Source organism: Lissotriton vulgaris, unplaced genomic scaffold (genome assembly GCF_964263255.1).
Source record: "Lissotriton vulgaris unplaced genomic scaffold, aLisVul1.2 SCAFFOLD_300, whole genome shotgun sequence".
NCBI classification, from domain to species: Eukaryota; Metazoa; Chordata; class Amphibia; order Caudata; family Salamandridae; genus Lissotriton; species Lissotriton vulgaris.
This window is the reverse complement of record NW_028250131.1, coordinates 626,963-650,844: the sequence shown is the minus strand read 5'-3', so window position 1 is coordinate 650,844 and position 23,882 is coordinate 626,963.

Here is a 23,882-nt window from a genome sequence, read left to right as displayed (position 1 = left end):
AGTGTTCCAATGTTATTTTTTGTTCCGCCAATTTCAGTTCTCCGTCCAACCGAAGTCGAGCCAGCTCCAATTCATGGAGCCTGCTTTTTTCTCGTTCTTGGATCTCCTCCGGGGAGAGACCCGATCTTCTTTCTTCCGTCGGAGTGGTGCTCGTTTCCGGTGCCTCGAGGCTTTGGTTTCGGGGTACGGCCGTACCCGTCTCTGCCCAAGATTCCAGGGCCTTTTTGAAGTCTTCTTTCGTGCTCAGTCCTGTGGTAGCAATGGCTAGTTCTATGCAAAATTGTTTTAGCTCTCTGTGGTTGTACTCTTCTAGTTTCTCCATCTGGAAGTTTTCTGTGGTTCCGCTCTCTTTTGTTGTCATGGTGGTTGAGTCGTGGGGTGAGTTACTCTCTGTACGATTTACGCGTTGGTTCGGATCGCGCCGCTGACCACCAATGTTAGACGGGGACCCGGTAAGGAGGGCCGCGCCAGCAGGCTACGATGATGACTTCTTTGTAGAGGGGCCGCGGCAGCGCCAGCAGGCAAGAGCGATGGTTCACAAGGATGGACCGCGGCAGCGCCAGCAGGTCCCGACGAAGGTGTAGGTTGCAGAGGGCCGCGGCAGCGCCAGCAGGCAAGAGCGATGGTTCACGAGGATGGGCCGCGGCAGCGCCAGCAGGTCCCGACGAAGGTGTAGGTTGCAGAGGGCCGCGGCAGCGCCAGCAGGCAAGAGCGATGGTTCACAAGGATGGGCCGCGGCAGCGCCAGCAGGTCCCGACGAAGGTGTAGGTTGCAGAGGGCCGCGGCAGCGCCAGCAGGCTTCGGAGGTAGTTCACAAGGCAGGGCTGCGGCAGCGCCAGCAGTCCGTCGGGGATGAGTTCTTCAAGGTGTCTCTCGACTCCAGGATACAACTGCCTTCCTGCTCTGGAGCTGCCCCAGTTATAGGTCTGGACTCCTTTGATGTCCGGACCCTCGCGCTTGGAGGTCGGGAGGTCCGGGATGAGGGAGTCCAGACACCCAGCAGGGGGGTGGAGCCAGCGCCCGGGGAGACCGGGGGCGATCGGCACCTGGCGGGGGAGAGCCATCGACACTCCTCTCTCCCATTGACCTGCCAAGTGGTCTCTTCACCTCCTGGGTGGATGGTGGTGCCTCGATGTCGGGGCCCGGCCAGGCCCAGGGTTGGGGTCGAGCTGAGGCCACGCGGCCTCGTGGTGCAGTGTCCAAGATGGCGGCTGGGCCGGGGCAATGCTGCTGATGTAGGCCCGGGCCAGCCGATGTCGGAGTGTACGGGAGCAGGCGTCCCGTTTGGGACGGGTTGTGGTTTGCTTCAGTGGGTTGCCGGGGTGGTTCTCCTGGGGACACCGGGAGAGCCGGTGTTCGGGCCTTATTATGCGGGGAGGGAGCGGCCCCTTCACGATGCCTGTCCAACACCCCCCCAGCTGTATTCCCCCAGATGTTGGGCCCCCCCACCAACCAACAGAAACCTCGGGAATCCGGCACACTACATGATCGACTGCCACGCGCACACCACGGGCCATATCCGGCAAACAATACTCAACACAACAAGAGTGCCTAGCAAACTGCAGGCCTGTGAGTGGGTGTGACGAAACGACAGAGGCGTACCAGACAGCTCAAAACACAATCCTCCAAGACAAAATGTGCGCAAATTCTCCCCACTAGGATGCCCTGCCTTACACAGGACACAGATCAACAACAACACCACCAACATGAATGTGACGGGTGTGCCAGTGCCCAGCCACACCTAGACTCTCAATCTGTGGGTGAATCCCTGCCACTGCCATCCTCAGGCTGTGCTCCACATCCAGTTCTAAACGGTACCTAGTCTTCAACACCGCAAGTGCTGAGAACCCAATCTCACAAACTCCCCAACAAATAAACAAATACATTGTAAGATGTAAAGCACCATGCACAAGTGAACCAAAGGGAGGACCGCAGTGATGAACCCACTATAGGGAACACACCATGGGTGCTTCACCAAGCGGAACCCAAAACATGGAACCCGACCTTGCCCATTGGGGCCCGCATTCAAGTAGCAGCTGGACGTCACGCAAAATGTCACACGCATGATGCATAGATCCCACACATGAGCACACATAGAATACAGAACAGTAACACCTAGGCAAGGGAGCAGCCAAACAATTCAAATACCTCCCACTCTGAACCACAGCTCCCATTGCACCAAGAAAGCAAAGAAAGTCATCACAACCCTCCCCATCCATCATGTACACCTTGTCATCCACCAACTCCCCCACCATTCATTCGGTCCCTCCATCTGAGCCCCATCCACATCCAAACCCCTTCAACCACTTGCAAACCCATCCACCTTCCATCCATCATCTCACCTCTTCATCCCTCCATCCACCCCTCACCCATCCATCCATCATCCATCCATCCCTTCACCCAATCTATCCACTCACCAATCCATCCACTCTTCCACCCATCCATCCACCCACTCATCCATCCAACCATTCACCCAAGCTATCCTCCCACTCATCCATCCACTCCTCCACCCACTCCTCCACTCATCCATCCACTCTTCCACCCATCCATCCACTCCTCCACCCATCCATCCATTCATCCACTCAGCCATCCAACCACCCACCCTCTCACCCATCCAGCCATCCCCCCACCCACTCATCCATCCACCCAGTCACTCATCCGTCCACCCACTCAACCCCCCACTCATCCATCCACCCATCCATCCCGCTCTCCACCCTCCCTCCCACTCATGCATGCACTCTCTGACCCATCCATCTCTATGCTCCTCTCCTCACCCATCCATGCACACACCTGCCCATCCACTCTGCCAATCATTCATCCATGTCATCACTCATCCATCCATCCATCCTCCCCCTCTCTCTCCATTCCCCCCTCACCCAGCCACCCATCCCTCCATCCACCCTTCACCCATCCACCCACTCATCCACTCATGAATCCATCCATTGACCATTCATCCACCCCTTCACTCCTCCATCCATCCCCCCGTCCATCCACCCTCCTCAATCACCCATCCATCCCCACATTCACTCATCCATCCATCCATTCATTCATCCCTTCACCCATCAATACATCAATCCATCCATCACCTCTCTCATCCATCCACCCACCGACTCGTCCACCATCCACCTCCCCATCGATCTATCCAAAATTTCACTGATCCATCCACCCCTCCACCCATCCATCTACCCTTCCAACCATACACACATCATCCACTCCCATCCATCCCTCCACTCATGCATCCATCCTCTCTCCCACCATCCATTCACCCCTTCACTCACCATCCATCCCCTCACTCATCCATCCACCCCCCACCCATACATCCACCACTCCACCCTCACACCTTTTATGATTCAAATTCGAATCTGCAGACCAACATCCCTGAACACCGGGTGCCCACACAAAGATCCTCATGAGTTGAGGACCGCAGACCAGAGCCCACTGTCCCGATTCATGGCCAAACCCGGATTGCAACCTCTCCCTCCCTTCCCAAAATAACTGAAGGACTCCCGCCCCCCCCAACTCCCCCTCACTCCCACCCCCCTTGAAAGGCTGGGGCCCTGGACCAGAGCCCACCCTGCCCGTGCCGCGAAACCTTCTCTCCCTTCTGGAAAGAGCTAACTCTCCCAGGCGGGGGTTAATTCACAGAGCTGACCACTTCAGCTGCAGTGGGCGGCAAGGGGTCTCCTCTGCTAAAACTGAAAGCGTGTCTATTTGTTTGCTTTCGTTTTTAGCAGAGGAGACCCCTGCCTCGCACGCATCCAAAGGTGTCGACTCTGTGAATTGGCCCCCTCCTGGGAGAATCACCCAGACAAAGAAACGGGCACAAAGGGAAAATCGAAGTGGAGCCTGCGCCCCCCCTGGGATGGCGCCGCGCCCCCCCAGAGGTGCGCGCCCTACAGATTGAAGAACCCTGCGCTAGACTGATAGAGCGGCTGCAATGCCTAAATTATGCAGCACACTCAGCGCGAACACATCAAACAGGGGACACGGCTGGCAGATTGCTATCTTTGTTGATTTGCCAAGACACAGTCACTTTGCCAGGTAACATCCATATGTACTCCCCAGGGCATCACAGTCTACACACAAAGAGACATACATGCTGCGTTTACGGCTCACTATGCCCAGCTATATAAATCCCAGCTCCAGACTACATCGAATGATATTCAGTCCTACCTCACTAACTTGACGTTGCCACAGCTAACGCCAGCACAAAGTGCGGAACTCAACGACCCTATACTATCAGAGGTAGTTAGGGACAACATTTTCTCTTTATCTAACGGCAAATTACCGGGCCCAGAAGGCCTGCCAGACGAATTTTATAAGGCTAACTCACAGGTTCTGATACCATAATTAATAAAAACATTTGAACCTGCTATTGAAGACTCAGCCTTAACAGGCACGCAAAATGAAGCAACATTGGTTTCACTCCTTAAACCTGGTAGAGATCCAGAATCTCTTGGCTCGTATCGTTCATTAGCTTTATTAAACACTGATTACAAAATATTCGCATCCCTCCTGGCTAAGCGCCTAGCCCCCTTGGTGCGAACGATGATCCATCCTGACCAGAATGGCTTTGTCCCCACCAGGAACACATCCCTGCATATCTTCCAGCTTTTCAGACTCCAGAAATATGCCTTAGATAAGTGGCCGCGCTCTGGCTGTCTGATGCTTGATCTGGAAAAGGCCTTTGACTCCCTAGAGTGGCCCTACCTTGCAGCGGTCTTATGCAAATATGATGTGGGTGATCAATATATGCAGAAGATCCAGTTGCTTTCTCAGCGCCCCACCATTCAACTCCACCCAGGGAAGCTAATTTCCGATACAGTAAGGGTAAGATGTGGGAGAAGGCAGGGATGTTCTCTGTCGCCGCTGCTCTTTTCCCTTGCAATGGAGCCCCTAGCTGTGCTACTCCGAGCCAACTGCATAGATTGGGGAATACCGATGGAAGATGGGCTACACACAGTCTCTTTATGTGCAGATGATCTGTTATTATATGTGCGAGACTTGTATAATGTTCCCCCCGTGATAGCAGCCATCTTCCAGCAATTTGAAAAAATGTCCGGGCTTCGAGTAAATTGGACCAAGTCAGGAGTATATGCATTCAACGAAAATTTGAATGCGACCACCATATCTATCAATGTGACCGATCTGCCCTGGTACTCAACCACGTTTTGATACCTAGGCATGTACATGTACATATCTCCAGCTGATATACTGGAGGGAAATCTTATACGAGCCAGTTCTGCGGTCAAAGCACAGATGCAATTTTGGAAGACTTTGCCATTAAGTGTAATGGGTCGCATTGCTTTAACGAAAATGATAATCCTGCTGAGACTGCTATATTATTTCTCAAACCTTCCAATATATGTCCCAGTGAAGATACTTCAGAACCTGGAAAGCCAGATGCGGGATTTGATTTGGAATAAAGGGAGGCCTAGAGTGGCGCTTCGGAAGCTATATGCCCCTACCAGCAGAGGCGGACTGGCAGTTCTAAGTATGGAGTTATATTATCTAGCATCTCAATTGCAGTGGGTGACAAAATGGTTAAGCTGTAACAACTTAGAAGATACTGCGACAGCGCTTCCTCAGTGGTCTCAGCCACGAGTCTGCCATTTGTTTCACCCTGTGGCATCACTCCCCTATCCTCCTGAAAGGTACATTGAACTTGCGCACAGATGTTATCGCAGAAGTTTGTACCTCACCCGAGATACGACTCACTATGTTCCATCGTTACCACTGATGGGGATGCTCAGAGGCTGGGACAGTGCCAGATTCAGCCTTTATATGTTGGCAAGAAGACGGGACTGGAAACGATGGGGGACCTATATGCAGAAGGAACGCTGCTCACGTTCAAAACTCTAAGGAATGACAATGGTGTCCCTGCGGAACAATTCCTTCTGTACAATGCAATAATCAGATCTTTAACGGCTGCATGGGGAGACATTGCACAGGAATTAACCTCCCATTTACTCCTACAATATCTCCATGTCATGGGAGAGGACTCCCATATAGTGCATTGGTTAGCGGAGGCCCTCTTCACGCACACATTGAAACCAGCAACATCGCTCTATGTGTGATGGGCAGTAGATAGGGGGCAGCCGTGGACGGAAGTGCAATGGGACAGAATCCTGGCAGGCTCCACTCACATACCCGGAAGCTCTAAATTTAAATTGATTCAAACATATATAATACACAGAGCATACCTTTCCCCAGACAAAATAAATTGGTACTTTAGTACTGCCCCCTCCGCCTGCCCTAGATGCCTACTGGCAGACGCCAGTCTATAACACATGCTATGGTCCTGCACTTAGCTCCAAACATATTGGTGTGCAGTCGTTGAGACGCTTGAGAGATGCACTGAGTCCTCCCAAGCGTACACTTGGAAGGCCTGCATACTGGGACTCTATGCACAAACGAAACGGAACAAGGTTGTCACTAGATTTAAAAATTTGGGCCTAATAGCATGCAATCACCTCATCAGTAAAAGATGGAAGCATAAAGATCCTCCAGCGATAACTAGTTGGGAGAAATCTATAGCGATGTGGGTGCAAGCTGAAAGCACCACATTGCATAAAGAAGAAACTGCAGGACTGCGTAAATATTGTATTGCACAGTCCTGGGATGCCATCCTACGTACCCTTGTGCATCCAGATGGCAAAGAGGAAGGCATATCCCCGCAAGTGGCCCGTGGTGATAAAGCAGCTGCCACCTGATAGCTGACTACGTGTGACATCTGACAGCCCAGCCCAGTATACTCACTCTAACATGTCTCCTTTACTGTCAGTTCGTACAGTGTCCAGGTATAGCTACTGCGATCATTTTTGCACTCACCTCTCTGGCAGCACATTTAGTAAATCATTGAGCTACGCGCACTCATAACTATATGCGCACTACAATCCAACCACAGCCACTATTAGATGGCAGTCTTATCACCCCCTTTCATTAGTAACATGTTCCCCTTTTGTTTTTTTGTTTTTTAGGCATTTATCATTTATTTGTTGTTTTAATCGGTTCATGATTTTTATAAAGAAATATCTCTGTCGGATTGAGAATTGCTGTTGGACTTGGCTCTTCTGGCAGGTTCACCCCTAAACTTTTTGCTTGTTAATGTGACTTGGTGTTAGTTACTTTTGGGCTTCTGCGCACTATCACTGTGTCCGAGGGTAAAGTGCGTGAGTGTGGTGAGATTGGCCTGCCCTCCCATAGGAATGCATGGGGAATGTATGTGTCCATGTTAGTTCCTGATGCATGGGGCGTGCAGGCTCGAGTTTGGTATGTGCGGACTCGTGTGATTAAATGCTGCGCGATGATGTGTACGGCGTCCATGTGTCTAGTGTGGAAGTGCCACTTCTAGAAGTTGTTGTGTGTGTGTGTGTGTGTGAAAAACAACTACGGAGGGGCTCTAATCAGCAAGGCTGAGCCAGAATATCAATGAACAAAAGAAGGTGCCAGTGCTGATGTGAATACTATTTAAGCAACTAATGACCAAACCAGAACTCAAAGCAATCAAGAACGGGATTAACTATTTAATAGTTTTTTATTTTTAACAAAATTTAGGACAAGCAAAAAATTCTCAATTTTTTCATATACAAAAGGACATATTTACAAAAGGACACAAGAAACTAAGGGAAAAATTTGGACTTCATCAGTCATACAATGTTTCATACATGTCACATACATTCAAAACACAATCATACCACTCAAGTCAAGTCAAGTCAAGTAAAGAATTTGTATAGCGCACTACATACCCATAGGGTCTCAAGGCGCTTAGGGAGGGGAGGAGGATTACTTGTCAAATATCCATGTTTTAAGCTGCTTTCTGAATGCTAGGTGGTTCTGGGTAAGGCGAAGGTAAGTGGGGAGTGAGTTCCATGTTTTAGCTGCCAGGTATGAGAAGGATCTGCCTCCCATGGTGGTCTTGTTGATGCGAGGTACAGTGGCGAGGGCTTGGTTGGAAGAACGTAGTTGGCGGGGGTGGGAGTAAAAGGACAGTCGTGAGTTGAGGCATTCTGGTCCGATGTCGTAGAGTGATTTGTATGCGTGGGTTAGCAGTCGGAAAGTGATCCTCTTATTGACGGGTAGCCAGTGGAGGTCTTTCAGGTGACCAGAGATGTGTTCGTTACGCGGGATGTCTAATATGATCCTGGCTGAGGCGTTTTGGATTCGTTGGAGTTTCTTCTGGAGTTTAGCGGTAGTACCTGCGTAGAGGGTGTTTCCGTAGTCCAGTCGGCTCGTGACCAGAGCATGGGTGACTGTTTTTCTGGTTTCGGTGGGGATCCAGCGAAATGTTTTTTTGAGCATGCGAAGAATGTTGAAGCAGGATGAGGATACGGCGCTGACTTGTCTGTTCATTGAGAGTGAAGAATCCAGGATAACGCCTAGGTTCCGTGCGTGGTCTGTCGGGATGGGTGCTTTTCCAAGGGCTTCCGGCCACCAAGAGTCGTCCCATGCAGAGGGGGATGTACCTAAGATGAGGACTTCTGTTTTATCTGAGTTAAGTTTCAGACGGCTGTGTTTCATCCATTCGGCAACTTCTTTCATTCCTTCGTGTAGGTTAGTTTTGGCGGTGCTGGGGTCATTGGTGAGAGAAAGGATCAGTTGAGTGTCATCCGCGTAGGAGATGATGTTGAGGTTGTGTTGGCGAGCGATGGCCGCAAGGGGGCTCATGTAGACGTTGAAGAGGGTGGGACTGAGTGAGGATCCTTGTTGTACGCCACAGATGACTTCAGTGGCCTCGGACTTGAATGGTGGAAGGCGGACTCTCTGGGTTCTTCCGGTGAGGAACGAGGTGATCCATTCAAGTGCTTTTCCTTGTATTCCAATGTTTCTGAGGCGTTGTAAAAGGGTGCTGTGGCAGACTGTCGCAGAGGGCTTGAGAGGGGGTGATGTCGTTGGAGTTGGCCGAGGGGTTGGTGAATTCCTTGACGATGTTGAAAAGTTCCTTGCTGTTGTGGGCGTTGTTGTCTAGTCGATCCTTGAACGCTGTTTTCTTGGCATTTCGGATCAGTTGGTGGTGTATGCGGGTGGCGTTTTTGAAGGCGTCCTTGGTGCTGGTTGTTGGAGGTGTGGAGCACAATTAAAAATCTGTACACTGAGATATACTACAAAATAAAGCAATAGGCCACTGTCTGCGGACACAATTTACAGACACCGTGTGGCTGGGGCCTACGCGTTTCGAATCCCGCTGACTTTCCTGGGATTCTCTTCAGGGCCTTATGTAGTATCTGAATGGGAAAAAGAATGAAGAAAAAATACAAAAATGCAGAAATTACCAACAGGAAAAATGTTTTTTAAGTAATTAAGAGACTCAACATCAGTAAACCCGACAAAGTGAGGTTCCATATCTCTATTTTCTTACTGGTGGAAACAAAGCCAACTTAGAATGGTAACGAGGGGGCACAATACAGTTGTCTTTGTATCTATAAATGCAAAGGCATATATTTAGATTAACCTCCTATGACTCAGTGGAAATGAGAGGTTTAAGCACAATCGACGGGCCTACTTGCCTGATGTCCTTGCTTAGTGGGCCTTCGTCAAGGGAGCTGAGGATAGTAGAAACTCAAGCTGAGAACCAAGGAAGAACTCGTAATCTTTCTGTTGGAAAAATGGTAATTTTAGAATTGGCTTCGATTCGTAACCCAGTAATTGGTCTAAAATCAAAATCAAGCTTACCAATGGCACAAGCTGGCCTTGGTTTTTCAAACTTCAAACCGGAGTCTGGTAATATATCTAGTCGTTCTATAAGATGGAAAAAACGACGATTATAAGAACACATTAAATGCCATATTTTAGGTTGGCACAGTTGTTGAACCGTTAAGGCTTCTCTCTTATAGAGACCAAGTGCAGCAGAGACCTCATGGTCCTGACTGTTGAAACTGCAGTAAGAATTTCTAAAGAGGAACTTGCGGAAATCGCAAAATTAGAAGCCGAAATCAGCACAAATCCCACCATAGCTGACGCTAAGGCACTATTAGAAAAAGTAGCAAAGGAGATTGAAGAGTTCAAAGATTATACGGTAACTCAAAAAAGTAATCAATTCGAGAAGGATAAAAAATCCTTCTCGTTGGAGAATACCTATCCTTATTTGAAGGCAGATTTCTACTCAAACACCGAATCACGCTGTTTTCTTTCTGAGAATCAAGGCAGGTCGAGGAAACAGTTTATCTCTTTTTCCGACACCTCGTCGTCAGGAACGGATAGTGACGCTGGCGGCAACTACAACCGTCCTAATAGAAATCGGAATAACTGGAATAGCAACCAACAACAACAGAATCAATCTTCTAACCCCCATTTTTTAGGAAGAGGCCAGACTCGCCCCAGGGCCAGGGTGAGATACACGGTCCCATGGGAGATGAAAACGAGATGCCAGCATTACAAGAACTAAGGATATCACCTATCTTTAACCTTTCTAAAAGAATACTCACACTAGAAGAAGAGAGTATTTTAGCCAAGGGTCTATCATTCGTACCATCGAAAAGAACTGATTTTGTAAAGATGAAATCAGAGTTCATTGAATTCTGTAGGAAGCTACGACTTACTCTTTTCTTTAAGGACACCCCGACTCAAAATCATATGGAGGTGACCGGTCTAAGAAATAAGTCGACGTTTTGTCCCCCTTCAAATAAAATACCAAAAGAACTCCTAACCTTTGAAAAAAGTGTTCTTTCAGCTATTTCGGCCATGGAAAAGCAAAAAAAGTTTGTGAAATTTAACACCACTAAGAATCAGATGACCGCATTGAATACTCTAAAAAATGACACTTCTGTAGTAGTAAAACAAGCCGATAAAGGCGGTGCTATAGTGATTTGGGATACCAATGATTACACCGCCGAAGTGATGAAACAATTAAATGACCCCACCTGCTATCGCAAAATAGAAAAGGATCCGACCACCGATCTTCAAAACGAACTCTTCTTGATAGTACAAGATGGGTTCGATCAAGGCTTTGTCGGCCCTAAAGAACTGGAATATCTCAAGACCAAACACCCCAAGATTCCGGCGTTCTACGTATTACCTAAAATCCACAAAGATGACAACCATCCGCCAGGCAGACCCATCGTGGCAGGATGTGGTTCTCTGCTTGAGCCCATCTCAAAATACGTAGATTGTTTCTTGAAGGAATTTATGTGCCAGGTGATATTTTACCTGCAGGACACCACGGACTTTATTAATAAATTGTCCAAAATTGAGTTCTGTGAACATCGGGACACCCTGGTCACCCTAGATGTGACATCCTTGTACACACAGATTCCTCAGGACGAAGCAATTGCTGCATTGTCCCACTTTTTGGATTCAAGACCACGCCCAATGCGAGTACCTACAAAATTCTTACTCGATCTCGCCACTTTTGCCTTGAAGAAGAATTACTTTAGTTTTAATAAGGAGTTCTTCTTCCAGGTGAAAGGTGTAGCTATGGGCTGCCCTTTTGCGCCCGAATTAGCGGTGCTCTTTATATCCCTGTATGAGGATACCTTTATACATAACAACAACCCATTCCATCAATATATCGGAACTTGGCTCCGATTTATTGACGATGTGTTTATGATATGGACAGGAGACAATAACACCTTGTCCCTGTTCCATCAATGGCTAAACTCTAGGACAGCTGACATCAAATTCAGCCTTACTCAGTCCGCGAGTAAAATTTCTTTTCTGGACGTCGAGGTTTTCCCGAGAGAAGGTAAATTAGCTGCTACGCTGTTTACCAAACCCACGGACCGTAATAAAGCTCTGATGTTTAACAGCAACCATCCCCGCAGCCTCAAGGAAAATCTCCCTTACGGGCAGTTTCTGCGGGTCCGCCGAAACTGCACGTACAATGAGGATTTCCATCTACACTCAGAGAAACTAATATCTAAGCTGTGCGATAGAGGCTATCCGAAAAAGCTAGTAAAAAATTGCAAAAAGCGAGCCCAGTGGACCCCACGTGAAACCCTTCTAGAACGAAAAGAGAAACCCAACTTGAAACGACAGGTTTGCGTGACAACTTTTTGTCCTAATGCCAATCAGCTCAAAAAAATCATTAAGCAAAATTGGCATTTAGTGAACAACTTGGATGACAACCTTCTAGAACCGCCCCTGTTCGCATTCAAAAAGGAAAACAACATTGGCAATCACATCGTACGTGCGGCTTTGCCAACATCCAAACCGCCCACACTGCGACAAATGATGGGAATGCCCCCGGTGACGGGACATCATAAATGTGGCAGCTGTCTGTGTTGCGCATCCACAGAGGAAGGTTCCCTTTTCCAACATAATGGAATATCGTGGAAACACAATTCATTCAGCAACTGTAAAAGCAAATATGTCGTATATGGCATAATATGTCCTTGCCTACTCCTGTATATAGGTAAAACCAGTCAAGAAGTGCGGCAGCGCATTTCACAACATAAATCGAGACTGAGACATAAAATTGAGAACGCACCATTGGTGCAACATTGGACACAATTGCAGCATAAAATCAGTGACCTCAAATGGACGGTGATATCACGGATCGAAAAGGATCCCCGTGGGGGGGACATGAACTTACAACTGTCTAAAAGGGAGGCATACCTTATTGTTAAATTCGACACGACCACATCTGGTCTTAATGAACTGAGCAAAATTTTCAAATTGTGAGAACCACTTGACAACCATGAATACTTTCTGTGTTAAATACGCACATTCATATATCTGCTGCGTAAGGCTTTGAAATCCTGTCCGGTATTTCCTTCCATCGCTAAAAGCGCGCCTCTCTAACCTATATAGGTGAGAGAGCAGCAACCGATGGTCTGCGAGACGCATGCGCCAGAGATTAGTACTCTCCACAACGCCAGTTGACCGGCGGCTGCCGGCTAACTATACGAGTAAGTCTAAACTCCCATTGCTCTTGATCCTTTGTTGGTAGTACTTTATATTTTCTAAAAACCCGGCTTGCTTCATTCCAGGTCGGACTAAAATTAAGTTCTCCCGAGCGTGCCAAAATTAACGTCGCCAGAAGCGATAATAGAGATACCAGGCGGTAAGCGCTTTTGCTTATATTAAGTTCCAGTCTATGGTTAACTGATGCGCCTGTTTTACATTACTTTTCTTACTTTCCCAGACATAGGCAAAAGTATATCTTCAGGAATCTTGACTATTATACCTTGGTCTAAATTGGCGGTAAGCGGAGTTATGTGACTATCACATTATAGAAAGACTTAGTCAGTTGCGCGATCCTTTTAAACTAACCAACTTTTGTTACCGCTTCATTTTCTTTAAATCGCTTACGCCCTGTGAGGAATTGAGAACATTTCTTTACGGTCCCTCGCATGATCTGCTTAGGTAATAACGGTTCAACAACTGTGCCAACCTAAAATATGGCATTTAATGTGTTCTTATAATCGTCGTTTTTTCCATCTTATAGAACGACTAGATATATTACCAGACTCCGGTTTGAAGTTTGAAAAACCAAGGCCAGCTTGTGCCATTGGTAAGCTTGATTTTGATTTTAGACCAATTACTGGGTTACGAATCGAAGCCAATTCTAAAATTACCATTTTTCCAACAGAAAGATTACGAGTTCTTCCTTGGTTCTCAGCTTGAGTTTCTACTATCCTCAGCTCCCTTGACGAAGGCCCACTAAGCAAGGACATCAGGCAAGTAGGCCCGTCGATTGTGCTTAAACCTCTCATTTCCACTGAGTCATAGGAGGTTAATCTAAATATATACCTTTGCATTTATAGATACAAAGACAACTGTATTGTGCCCCCTCGTTACCATTCTAAGTTGGCTTTGTTTCCACCGGTAAGAAAATAGAGATATGGAACCTCACTTTGTCGGGTTTACTGATGTTGAGTCTCTTGATTACTTAAAAAACATTTTTCCTGTTGGTAATTTCTGCATTTTTGTATTTTTTCTTCATTCTTTTTCCCATTCAGATACTACATAAGGCCCTGAAGAGAATCCCAGGAAAGTCAGCGGGATTCGAAACGCGTAGGCCCCAGCCACACGGTGTCTGCGAGAGCGACAAGAGTTCATAGGTTTTCCCTTGGTCGCTAGTACAATACCGAGTTCTACCATTAAAAAGTTTTGGTTGTAAACTATTGTAGGATTGTACAGTATACAGTGACTTGTTTGGTCATTTTTTCTGTCATTTTTTTATGTAAATTGTGTCCGCAGACAGTGGCCTATTGCTTTATTTTGTAGTATATCTCAGTGTACAGATTTTTAATTGTGCTCCACACCTCCCCTGTCCCTGAGTGGTATGATTGTGTTTTGAATGTATGTGACATGTATGAAACATTGTATGACTGATGAAGTCCAAATTTTTCCCTTAGTTTCTAGTGTCCTTTTGTAAATATGTCCTTTTGTATATGAAAAAATTGAGAATTTTTTGCTTGTCCTAAATTTTGTTAAAAATAAAAAACTAGGAGGAGGAGCCAAGATGGCGGACGGGACGGACGCTTGAGCTCCCGGCTCCGCGAGCCGCCTGGCTTCTTTCAATAATCCTGCTCACTTCTCCTGACCTGCGCCGCTCTAACACCGAGGGATACCGGCGCTGCAGAAACTGGCGTTCTCCCGATGCCTTTGCCGGCGGGTTTGGCAGCAGATCCGGTGTTTTCTTCGACATCCAGCGCTCCCCGGGTCCCTGTGTTGCTGGCAGCCGCTGGACGCCGAGGGACGTGGACGGGAAGACGAACTGGGGTACCGCTGATGCCCACGGGGGTGTAAGGCACTGGCCACGCGACCGGAGTCGGGCCCTTTCATCCGGGTCGGTCTCCCCCCCGCGCTGGCTATGTCGTGGAAGAAGCTGAAGGCTCCCGTGACTTGCTCTCCTTTGCCACTCTGGTGAGGAACGGGCAGACTCCATTTTGGTGCGTCTTCCCGCAGTGGATGGCCGGTTCTCACAAGCAACGTGGAGGGCCTCTCCCTGTGCTGTTCCCGATTTGTGCTCGGAGCTCCCCCGGTGGCTGCATCTTTGCATCTTGGCTTATTTGGACACCCCCGTCTCGCTACTAATTGCCTGCAGTGGTGGTGAACATGGCGCCTGTTCTTCCTGCTGAGCAGCGGGCTGACCCTGACTACAGTGTGCTTGAGTGCCCTTATGCTCCTGTGCCATTGAAAGCACCGGGGGAGCAGCGGGATAGTGAGGTCCGGTGCTTGCAACTGAGTGACCCGACCCGTGGTGATGTCCTGGCTGCCCTAGTGGCATTGAGGGTGGATATGCGGAGCACTGCCCGGGTGCTGGCCCGGAGACTTGATGAGGCGATGACTACCACGAGACAGTCCCGGCTGGAGTATCTTCCGCCGCCCCTGCTTCCTCCTGGACGGGAAACAAAGTTGCCGAGTGAAGGGACGGTGGTGCGGAGTCCTCATAGTTACAATGTAACGTGTCTGCTCTTCAACGAGGATACAGTTGCGGAGACGCCCATCACTTTGGAAACTGTGATTCTGCTTATGAGCGGCCTATCGGAACCCAGTTCTTTACTTTCCTTGCCAACTGTTACCCCAGCTGCAATTCTCACTGGCACTGCTGCGGCACACTACACCTGGTATTGGAACCCTGCGGCACGAGGCGTTCTCATTGATCCCTTTCTTCGTGAGCGGCCATCTTGCTTCTTTGTCCCGGTTGAAAGTGACTCGCAGCGATGGACAGGCCTGGAACACTTCTGCCGGTCCGGACAGGGGTGATGGTAGGATTGTTGTCGCTTTGGTTGGATCGGCTGGCGGAGACCTGGACTGGCACACATTTTGCTCTACTGGCTGATTAATCTCTAATGTCCTGTTGATTGCTATATGTCGCTGTTGATCTCTCCTGATGTCCACTTCGCATGCGTGGGGGATGACTTGTGCTGTGTTGAGGTACTGGGTATTATTGATTCGGGTCCACCGGACATACAGTTTTTGACATTGTGTTGTACATGGCGCAGGATATAATGGCGGCGAGGGAGACCGGGAGTTTGGTTGTTGGGTGGGCTCCTCCCCGCTTTTCCCTTTCCCCTTTCTGGGAGTAGTTGGGTAGTACACTCTTCTTCCCTCCCTGGACTTGTGTGAATTATGTCTCTCTTTCTCTTACATTTCTCTTTTCTTCCTTCTTCTTCATTTCTCTTCTCTTGCTACATTTCGGGTTTTTTGGGGAGATGAAACACTCTGCTAGGGGGGGGGGCAGGCCGTAGCCTCTGCATGTGTGTAGGGTGGGGGGGTACATTTTAGTTGGTGTTATTTTCTATGGTGCCTTTTGTTCTTATGTAATTCCTTTTTTCCTAGGCCCATGTTAGGCAGACTGGGGGATGGGTGGTGGCGCGGAGTTGGTTGGGTATGTTGCGTCCTTCTTCGGGGTGTGCATACTGTGTGACCGTCCTCTGGTGGGGACTTACATGTTGCAAGCAGCACTGATCGAACCGAGTGTCTACTGTTTAGTCCCACCTACATGGCCCTAGTTTTTTCTTCTTGTTTAAACCAGTGCGGAGAATTACGACCTGACCTTAATTGTCGCGATGAAAACCTTAAAATTAACCTTCACTGATCCTGAGGCATGGTAATGCGATAATTATAGTGTACTCCATGTAATGCTTGCTTGAAACGAAGATATTACTGTGTCGCCGTAACGCTGCAATGATGCACAAATGTTTTCGTGGCCGGCCGGAAGGTTGTAGGCCCGTATTTGTTCTGACTTGAAGCACAATAAAGGTTTTCAAAAATTTAAAAAAAAACAAAAAAAAAAACTATTAAATAGTTAATCCTGTTCTTGATTGCTTTGACTTCTAGAAGTTGGCATGTCTGTGTAATTTATGTGAAATGACTGGCTGGCTTGTGATTGGCTGGAGCTGGCTGGTGTGCCAGGCTCCTGGAGCCAGGATGGGTCTGCCCCGGTGGTGAATGGGAGATCTGCACGAGTGATGTGAGGGAGGGGTGCACCTGGGACCTGAATAGGGCTGGGCTTTCCCCCACACAATGCTGGCTCCGCCCCCTGTGGTGCGACTGATGACCCTACCCATCCTGTGAATAGGCAGAGGGGCTGAGCAAAACAAAGTGCTCAGGAACCAGTTGTATCTGGTTTGCCCCTTGCCTGCACCCATGTAGACAAAGGATTTCTGGGTATAAGAAGGGGCTGTGTCCCCTTACAAAAGGTTCTCTGTTCCTGATCCTAATCTGAGGGGGGCCTGCTGCTGCTGGGCGCCAGGAGGACCGTCACTGGGAGTGCCTTCCTGCCTGGAGGGCCCTGTGAGCTGGTCCCTGGGCCCAGCCTTTGCCCCCCCCTACCTTTCTCTTTCTAGGAACCTTGCTGGACTTTGGACCCTATTCCCTAAAGCACCTGGTCAGCGCTTGATTTTTCCTCCGGAGGAGCGCTGTGGTTTCTAACTACAGCCCAGGGCTGCAATTCCCTTTCTCCAGGGATCCCCGGGTGTGGGGATCCCCATGCCGTTGTGCCGTCTTGTGCACCTGACGAGTGCCCACCCTGCCAGGGGCTTGGTGCTTATTTGCGGGTGCCACCCCGTTTCCTGATTTATTTAATCAGGTGCCACCCTGCTCATTTCCGCTGCTTCTTTGTCATTGGGTAACCGGGAGCCTACCCTGGATTGCTGCCGAGAAGAGCTCCTGCGGGCTGCCGCGCTGCCGGCGGCGACCCGGAAGCAGTAGCCGGAAACCGGAAGCAGGGAGGGCGGGAGCCTACCCCGCCTCCCCGGAGGAGTCGCGGTTGGACGATTACCGGAGCGGGCAGGGGCCTACTCTGCGCCCCGGTGCACTCTCAAAGAAGAGGGAGAAGCCGCCTGTACAGCAGCGGGCCCCCCGTGGTGTGGAGAGAGCCCCGCAGCTGCAGGCGAAGAGGAGCACCGGCCGCCAGAGCAGCGAGGCTCCCCGAGTGCAGGGAGAGCCCCGCAGCCTAGGAGCAGAGACGCCGCCGCATGAGTCCCGGTGAGTGGGGCTGCATGGTTGCCGTGTTGGGGCAGTGCTGTGTATCTTGAGTCCCCCGAGCGGGACTCTGACGAATCTGGGCATTTGTTTAGAGCCCGAGGAAGCTCCTACATTCCCGGGGGCATTGGTTCCTTTCCCGAGCCCATGAGAGGCTCCAACGTGTGGGGCATATTTGTCTTAGAGCCTAAAAGGCTCAGGGGCATTTTGTATTTGTATCCCAGAGCCCACGAGGCTCCCACGATCCCAGGTATTCCTGGTGGTAGAGCGGCCCCAGCTAGCAGCGGGCCGCTCCCCCAGTGGTGGCAGCATTGTTTTGAGAGCCCACGAGGCTCAAAGGGGGCATTTGTTGTTCAGAGCCACGAGGCTCCTGAGGCCCCAGTCATTTCTTTAAAACCCACGAGGCTCCAGCATCTTCGGGGGCATCCGTGTCAGTTGGGAATCCACAAAGGAGGCTCGGAAGGCACGCTGGTGCCAGGCGCAGTCCCTATAGCTGCCCAGCACTTAGTGGGCAGCTGCTCCGTTTAGGCCTGTTCCTTTGCGCATTTCTTCTAGTTGCTGCCTGCGCAGCCTGCCCTGACATTTTGGACACAGGGCGTTTCAGCCCCTGAGAGGCCAGGTGGCCTGGGGACAGTTCATGTGTTGTGCCCTTGCGTGGGGTACATGTTTTTGGCCCTATGTGCTCTTTGCACAATTTGTAATGACCTGCCTAATGTAATTTCTGCATCATGTATAATGTCTTTGTGCCTATACCTCTGAATGTGTTTTTATACTGAGGTGGTTGTTTTTCCTAGTATAAGTTATACTAGTAAGCTCATGGTTCCCTGCGTGATATTTTCCTAAGGTGGTTAGGGTTGCGTAGGTGGTACTTACCTTTTACCAGTGGTTACTGGTTGTGTGCTACATTTGCTATTTGGTGCTACAGTTATTATATGTTCTAAGTGTTATTCCTACAAAGTGCTAATTCTACCAAGTGCTAGTTCTAAAAGTGCTTATTCCTGACAGTGGTCCATGTGGCTCTGTCCTGTACATATATCCCCTGTAAATTCCGCCCGTGCCTGTTAGCACATTGTAAAGTGTGTGCTTATTATCTAATGTGTTTGGTATAATACAAAGGCTATTTTATATATAACCTTGTGTGGAGTTTCCTTTGTGGTGGGCCTTGGGTGTTGTTGCTGGGTGCACGCGCAAACACTTAACCTACATTGCCTCCGGGATAAGCCTTACTGCTCGCGTCACGTTACCTAGAGGGTGAGCGGGGGTTATCTTTGGCATGTAACTCCCTTGCCCTGACTAGAGTGGTGGTTTCTGCCTGACTTTGGCGCAAGCCTTAGCCAACCGGAAATCCCATTTCTAACAATTGCCATTAGTATATTGTCACATAAATATTCGTAAAGGATAGCTTTATAGCACCTGAAGAGTCGCATTGTCCCCCAGTTAAATATAAGAGATAAGCAGTATCGCAGCTGTCGATCGCATGAATAATACGTGAAAACAGTGTTAGTGCATATGGTGTAATTGCTTTTGCTACACTGTCTCCTAAGGAGTCGTAAAAGTACCTCTGCAAGTTTGCAACTAATAGTGGTTTTCTTTTTCAAAACAAGATCAATGTATTGTTTTATGTCTGTGTGGATGAAATTCAATAAAGATATTTTTTTTAAATGAGGGGAAGTGTAGTTATGTGGAATGTTGTTACGTGGCAAAGACTGGATTTATGTGGAGTGTATTTATGCAGTATGGAGTAGAGCATAATTATGTGGAGGTAAATTATGTGGTACTGAGCGGTATTATGTGGAGTGTAATTATGTTGTGTGATGAATTGTGTGGGCATGAATTGTGGAATTGTGTCACATGTGGAATTATGTTGCATGGTGTGGTGTATAATTGTTCAGAGTGGAATTATGCAGCATGTTGCAGAGTTGTATTTTGTGGAGGTTAATTATGTGTTTTGGAGTTGAGTGTAAATATGTTGTGTGAAGTATAATTATGTAGGTTGAAACGAAATTATCTGTAGTTGAATTGTGTTGTGTGGAGTGCAATTTTGGAGTGGTATTACGTTGTGTGGAATGTTATTATGTCATGTTGAATTATGTGGTATGGCGTGAAGTGGAAATATATGCTTTTTAGGTCTCGCCTGTCGATGCGCATGCGCATCGAGCAAGGCAAGAGTATTGGGACTTATCCACTCTTTATCCACACTGCAAGGAATCGTGGCGATTCCTTGCAGTGCCCGTGACTTTTAAGCTCAATGCGCATGCGCATTGAGCTTAAAAGCGCGTGCACGTCCGTCTTTGTTTACCCGCTCCGCCCCCTCCCCTTCCCGCCGTCTCGCATTTCCCCTGTCGCATTTCTCCTCCCCCCTCCCCTCTCTTCCCTCCGTCTTGTTTATTGTACCCGCTCCGCCCCCTCCCCTTCCCGCTGTGTCGCATTTCTCCTCCCCCTCCCCTCTCTTCCCTCCGTCTTCTTTAAGTTTACAAGTTTCAAGGTAAGCTCTTTATTACATAAGCCACGCGTTTTGGAAATATTTATTTTGGCACCCACGTTCCCTTCTTTCCACAAGTATTGGAAAGTCACAAGTGCCTAGAGAGACAGGGAATACACAGCCATATTAGCAAAGAGGAATAGCGCGACCCGCAGTCTTATTTACTGCTTGGCACAACCGCATCCCCCCGCCCCCGGAAGTTAAAGGATACAACCCACCCACCAGCGAGTTGCTCCCTGCTCTACTTAGTGGCTCCAGGGAACATGTGACCGGCTTCGTACAGAACCGCTCCTGTCGTCACGGGCTCGCGGCACTCTCATCGCGCCCCTCTGGCCGTCCTTCCCAGTGTGCTACACAGGCGGCACTACAGTTCCACCCCACACCAGTTTTCAAACCGTCTCCTACCTGCTCCCAGTCACCTGCAGCCATTTTGAGAGTCCCCGGGGAGGTGGAAGAGTAATCGAGCACCTATTTTGTTATTGATAGTACAAAGTGTGCAGAGGTGCTCTGCTGACTGTTACACCGCTGTGCGGCTCATGGCTGCCGGCGCAGCCTTACTACCCATTAGCCGCCTGGCGCAGTCATTCTTGCACTCATGGGCCACGTAATTGTCCGTCTCGGCTACAAATTGCCTCTCCCCTCAGGCCCATTCGCATAAATCTTGCAAGCTCGTCCAAACCTGCACCAGAGTGCGCGAGCGCGCTGCACGCGCGCCGAGCGCCAATAATGGGTACATCTCCACTAAATGCTTCCTTCAATTAAGGCAGGGAAAAAAATAATAATCTCCCGGTTTTATGTCACAAAACATTAGCAAATGCTTAATCATTTGGGGGGAGCGGAATGGGGAGTCTTTTGGCAGGGATGCCGTGGTACACCATGACGCCAGAATGCAGGCTCGTGAAATTCATAGAGGGTTAGTGCACGTTTTGGTGATTCTCCTCCCCCCAGTGTACCTTTTTTTTAAAACTTGTTTAACTTGTTTAATCACATTGACCTTTAACATTTCTCCCCGTTTGGTGCCCTCCCTCTTAACACCAAAATCTACACTCCTCCCACCCCCACTTCCGTGTTAAGTAGAGTGCCCTTCGTCATCGGCCGCCCGGGGTCAGCCTCTCCCAGATCCCCTGTATAGCCGCAGAGGCCACGGTGATCAGCCCACCTCTCCTCCTCCCCTGCAGCAGCTGATCTACCACTGCAGTTCGCAACGCTCTGCAGGTAAAGCCCTTTAATGCCTTTGTGCATCTAGAGGTGACTCATTGGTTATGCAGCATTTTCCATTGTTGATCACAACGATTAAGCTGTTAAAAACGTTGTTTGCGCTTTGAAGGTGCTCTACAGCATGTTCAAGAACTATGAATTTCTAAAGATTATTAACACCAGAAGGATCACTTCTGACATTTGATTGGTTTTTGCACTTCACTTTACTCATTCAGTACAGCTGTTGGATAGATTTTTAGGTCTTGCCTATCCCACTCACCCTCACTCACCCTCACACACCATCACAGCCCCCTCTCACCCGCACACCCCTCACAACCCTCTCACCCTCACACCCCCTCACTCACCCTCACCCTAACACACCCTCACTCACACTCACCCTCACACCCCCTCACACACCCCCTCACCCTCACACACCCTCACCCTCACTCACCCTCAACCCCACACCCTAACACACCCTCACACCCCCTCACCCACCCTCACCCTCACACCCCCTCACACCCCTCACCCCCTCACTCACCCTCACACCCCCTCACTCACCCTCAACCCCACACCCTAACACACCCTCACACCCCCTCACCCACCCTCACCCTCACACCCCCTCACACCCCTCACCCCCTCACTCACCCTCACACCCCCTCACTCACCCTCACTCACCCTCACTCACCCTCACTCACCCTCAACCCCTCACCCTCACACAGTGCAATAGGTCTCGGAGCATTTGAGTTAGAGCTTTTAGAATTGTTTATGGCTTTTTTTATTTGTAATTCTTTAGCATTGGCTACAGGAAACAAAAATGCTAAAGATTTACAAAAAAAACCCATAAACAATTCAAAAAGCACTAACTCTAATGCTGCGAGACCTATTGCATTTCCAATGCTTGTTAATTTTTAGGATTGTAATTATGTGGTATGGAATGTTGTAGGTTAAATTGTTTATAGTTGAATTGTGTGGAATGGAATTATGAGATGTTCAAATGTGCTGTGTGTGGTAGAATACAGTCTGCCACATGTCTAGTCCTCAATGAAACATGTGTACGGGGCTATAGGCAGAGCCAGCAAACACCACTAAAACAATACACTTACGTGTTGGCACTGCCGTAATGAATCCAACAGGCTTTTCTTTTCATTTCCGCATTAAAGCATGCCTTATGCCAAACTGAATTTGATCTGATGAATACAACTTCATAGTATTTCTCTCCATTTACGTTGCTATATACCCTGCTGTGCATTTGAAAAACCCTATAAAGTGTTTAAAAAAAATGAAAAAATGAATAAGCTGCCCGTTCAATTGCACCACTAACACATATTCTCACATATTTAATGAAATACAAAGTCTCGCTCACAGTTGACAGCTTCCTGTAAATACTCTTTAGTCCTCTGCATCAGTGTTTTGAAGATGCTCACAGGGCTTTAAGTGGGCCGGGTCTCAAGGGGTCTGAGCACCGGCAGTTTTTTTCAGGGGGCCTCGAAACGGGTCTCTATCGGGCTCTGTTTTGAGCCCTGAAACAGGCAGCCCGTTTTGTTTCCAGGACTGCAAAGACCGCTGTTTGCGGTCACTGTAGTCCACAAAAAAGTGCCAGGGCTCAAAACAAAGCCTGATAGAGACCCGTTTCGAGACAGCACCAGGCACAAGGATATACACTGCTCACTTCTCAGTAGTAGAGAAGTTACAGCATGACCTCATGCCAGGGGAGCGTTGTGGGGGAAGGGAAATCCTTTAAGAGTCATTTTCTTTCTGGATTTCCCTTCTCTTTCTGAAACTCGGGAGCAGCAACATTGTGGTAGGATCACCAGGGATTTAATTTGAAGCTTTGTCAATATTATATACAAGTTATAGTTGCAGCTTATTTATCTTCTGCAAGTAATAACCATTGACAAAACCAATATTACTTACTTATGGTAGGTATGATGTTACTTGTATCAAATATCTGGATGCAATGACAGAAACAGCAAAATACAAGTCGGGCAGCACACTATGCTAAGCACAGATTTTTTGCGTAAGTGATTTAAAGCCACGCCCCTAATTACACTGGCCACGCCCCTTTGAGAGACCCCCCAGTTTTTTCATCCCACTTAAAGCCCTGGATGCTCATGTACAGTGAAGCTGTAAATACTTTTCTACAGCAGCAACCAAGAATGAGACCCTGTATACTTGGACTGTGTGTGTCTTAAAAACATTCATTTCTGAGACATCTAAAAACGCAGGTCTTTCCTGCCACAAAATGTTTCTTGTGTGAAATGGATTCACTCCTGGAGACAGGAAAGGAGGTTCTGTTAGTGGCCACCAGAGGGCGCTCACGGGATGAAAT